Source organism: Nanorana parkeri, unplaced genomic scaffold (genome assembly GCF_000935625.1).
Source record: "Nanorana parkeri isolate BGI_ZX_2015 unplaced genomic scaffold, ASM93562v1 scaffold78, whole genome shotgun sequence".
Taxonomy (NCBI): domain Eukaryota; kingdom Metazoa; phylum Chordata; class Amphibia; order Anura; family Dicroglossidae; genus Nanorana; species Nanorana parkeri.
The window spans coordinates 2,494,150-2,498,684 of NW_017306346.1; positions in this window are offsets into that span (position 1 = coordinate 2,494,150).

Genomic DNA, 4,535 nt, shown 5'->3' on the forward strand with positions numbered 1-4,535 from the left:
TTGATTGGCTCTAGATCCTCGGTTCTCAACTGGTGGGTCGCGACCTTGTGTTCAGTGGGTCGCCATGTGCCTTCCACTATGCTAGGTGAGCTCCTCCTGTTAGTTCTCTTGCCAAGAAGCCATTCAAAATCTGCTGCCTGATGTTGAGGGTCTGCTTGAGGTGGGATGGACTGGGGCTATGGCCGTGAGGGAGCTCCATCCATATGTACCACTCCCTTGCGTGTCCTTTCCCTCATCTCAGGATGTGGTATGTCCCTCTGCGTCCTCACGTCTAATGGACCTGCATTAGACGTGATGACATCACAGGTGTTTAGACTGCCAGAGCCTGGGGAGACCAGTCTAGCAGCCAGGTGGGACAGAGGATCAGGTAAGTATATCTTCTTTAATCCAGCCCTTAGACCAACATGAGCAGTTAACCCTTGCAGTGCAGGGGTAGTCCCCACTGCAAGGGTTATTTGAATACATCCTGGAGTTCCTTAAGCAAATCAACCAATGAGCTGGCAACATGCCAGTCAAATACTGTACACCAAAAATACATTTGTACCTCAATAAGTAGTCCAACAAACACACCAGTACACAAGTTTTTATATTTTATTTTTCAGAATCTTATTTTTGTCATGGTATAAAATAAAATGTGCCTTTAATACATATAATTTCTAAATATATTCACACAATTCCAGAGTTGCTTTATGTTAGATATTTTGCTATAGCTTAGCACAAAGTTCATTATATTTCAGGACCTTTCATTAACATTGAATCAGCAGCCTCTCTTAAATGCGCGTACAGACACGTACAAGTACAGATCAAAACATTATATTAAAGAACAGGGTTTCCCTGAAACTTCATACTGCATTTGTGCTGGTTCATGATCAGTGCAAGCTGCTTTATGGCACAGTTTAACACACACACACAAAAAGGTCAGCTATCTACACACAAAAGGTCAGCTATCTACTGACTATATGCAACTCACGTGACAAACACTATGAAGGATGCACACCAGACAAAAATAGAGGTTAAGCCAACTATACCTGTGTGCTCACTAAAATGCTGCATCCAGTGACTACACTATAACAAGTTCCTGTGGAAATTATAAAAAATAACTACCACAGAGATATATGGGGCTTTGGGTGTAGATCTACATAGGTCATTTAGATCAACTGTTCTTAGATGGATTGACACATGGTAAATGTATTAAAATGATGACATAAGAGGCTGATTCTTACTAGAAACAGCTCTAGTAAAGCTAGGCCCTTTTGCACTGCAAACTGATGCACAAACTAGTGCATATCATAAAGGCCTATCCAACCACTCTAAAACAGGGCACATCACTAGCTACATATCTGTACTTTGGGTTGCACTATGATGTATGCAATATAATGACTAACCAAGACATGGAAATGAGAAAACATTCAGATTGAAGCAGAGGAGGGATACAACATGTACAAAAGGGAAGTTTTTATTAGGCAAGATTAGAAAAAAAAAAATAGCAGCATTTTAAACAAAAATCAAGTTCTAAATTTTAAACATGAGGATGGAAGACGGCCTCCAAATAATTGTACAATGACAGTATCAGTGTATATATTTTTTTGTAACATCTATACACTGAATCTTTAAACGTGTTCAACAAAATGATGAATGTACCGATCTAGTTAAGAAGAGGTGGTATCAGCTTCTGATACTGCTGTCAGATAGTGTTGTTGTTGTTGTTTTAGTCACTCTGATGACAACTGTTCGGGTTAAGTACTCTAAATCTGTTAAGTGCTACACAGGGTTCCCGTAAAAATCCTATTTAATCACAAATGAAATGTATTTTTGAAATGTCGTAACAAAATAATGTTTTTATAAAATATATTTAAAATTGGGAGCGGTGCATCAAATTGATATTTAGGATCTAACAAAATTACATCTACATACATCTGCATGTAAACTGCGCAAGAGTAAAAGCCCCAGGGACTACTCAGAAAACTGATATGTAATACAATTTAATATGTCACAATGGTTCAAAAACATACCTGCTTGCAACATTTAGTTCCTGTCACCTTAAAGGCATCAGTTAAATTAGATTTATCTTTGTGGCAGAAATAAAAGCAGAAGTCAAGGCTACTTTATATAAACAGGTTTATGTAGGACAGAAGCAGCACCTTATATATTACCAGATTTCTTTATAAACTGGCCTCAAAGTATCTTATACATGTTTTCCTGTGGTCACGTGACCGCTGTCTTGCTCTGTTGATCATGGATGAGGCTGTGGGTGGGAAGAAGTGCACTGCCAGAACATTGTTTCCAATCTCTGACAACGCTAGTGGAGGACAGTCAACAGAGATGGTTAGGGCTGGATTCAGTATATTTTCAATAGGTAATTTCATAGGTATAGTTCAGCAATGTCACCCAAGACTGCTATTTCTGACAGCATGATAAACAAAGAAACTAGACAAAGAGAGGGATATGATGAATAGTAATGGGCTCATTAAAAAGGTGCAGTCTTCATTGTAACATAGCCAAATGTATGTTCTGGACTAAACTTACACCTTAGCTTAATCAAACTAGACATTTTTGAGAAAGTTTTGAGAATCTGCTGATCTATGGGAAAGCAACTAAACTGGCACTTGGGATATAAATGAAGAAGTTCTTGTAACCATGTGAAAAACTAGGCGCACAGAAAAGGTAAAAGGACATAAGAATAGCCGGTATAGTCTTTTAGGTAACAATCATATGAGGAGGCAGGTCTTAGTAACAAACAGAATATCAAAATAATATGCCATTTAAGGTTCTCCAAACTTTCAATGGCTTTCACACCGATAACTGGACCATAACTGGATATGATATGTTAAGGCTGAGCCATTTAAGGCATTTAGAAAAAGGAATGAGTTTATTCATTCTTTAAGGCAGTAAACTAAGCAGATCATATTGTCTTAGAGTTTCCCTTTTCATCAACGCATTAGTCTGGTTTTGCAGCAGTGGCACATTGAGTATATACTGGGGTTTCTGAAAGAAGTTTTGTCACTGAGCAATTATTCTGCCTAGTGAGCTTACTGAATTCATTTATTTGCTTCAGGATAAGTTAAAGGAATCTACAATCACGTCACATCATCCAAACGTTGAATCTAACTTATATACTTTTTTAATCTGGGACCAGTATAAACAGGTATTTTGTGTATGAATTGGTATTAATATAAACTGCCAATTTTTGCTACAGCTATGAAAGAGCTCTAAGATTTTTTTTTTTTTGTTCGATATAATCACTTCCCTTGATTTTTCCATAAATGGCCAATCGAGAGGTCCATTTGTGAGGAAAGTCAGTCACAACATGGTAATTAGGTTGATGGTATGCATACAGTGTCATGGAGATGGAAATCAAGGAAAAACTTGTACCGATTCCAATAGAGAAAAAAGGCAGGGACCCAGATATCAGTCCCCAACTTTAAAATGGACTTGTTGAAGGGACACTAAACTCCGGCATTAATTCTTAAAAATACAATCAAGTCCTTTAACTATTAACAAAAATGTATCTAATTTGTGTAGTACTCACTGTAGATCCTCAGATCATCTCTGAATTGATGCCGACACAATCCTTCCTTCTGGAGGGTGGCTACTTTTCTTCATCATGGTCCATGTGTGTGATGTAAAGTAAACACTGCTCCACTCCAATCTCACATATAGTTTACTAATATGTTGACATTGTAGTCAATCACAGGAGTGAGCTTGGAGCAGTGCCTACTTTACAACACACACACAGGGACGCGCAGGAAGGACAGTGTCTGCGCCCATTCAGAGATGATTTGAGGCTCTACAGCCGAGTGATACACAAATAAAATACATTGTTAATAGTTAAGGTATGTATTTTTAAGATTTAACTACAGAGTTTAGTGTCACTTTAAGGAACAGGCGCTTTGGCCTACATAATTTAATCAAATTCCAAATCAGTTGCGTTTCCTCCACTAACCAACCGCATGGTTTTTCCACATATTGCAACCAATTGCTGTAGCTAATCGATAAACATGTGAAAACAATATTTTTAGAACTAAATCATTTCAAAGCTGGGAAACGCCATAGATACAAAGCTGGTGAACTGCGAACAGCAGGTTGCATGCTTGTCTTTGTGCTACTCTGCACTTAATAGTATTAATCTGGCTTCATGACAGCACTACTTGATTGGTTTAAAAGACTTGGGCAAGATGAATGAAGTTCTGACACGCAAGTAACCCCTCATCTCTAATAATGCAGTGCAAGTCCCTACTTTCTTTGGTACTCTCCTATACTACATAAATTTGGGAAATGCACCAATGAAAATATGCATATATATTTACAATGACAAACTGTTATACATATAAATCTAGTAAATGTATGCAAAATTTCCTCTTTACCACTTATGATCATCTTATGTGTTTTTCCAGTATTTCTAGCACATATTCCATCATAAACCTACATCTGTATATAAAACTTAAATATACCTCCTGTACCTCGCTAATCACTTACAGTATTTATCAAGTAGATATGGGCATCTGTAATATTCCATACTATTTAAAAACAAAAAA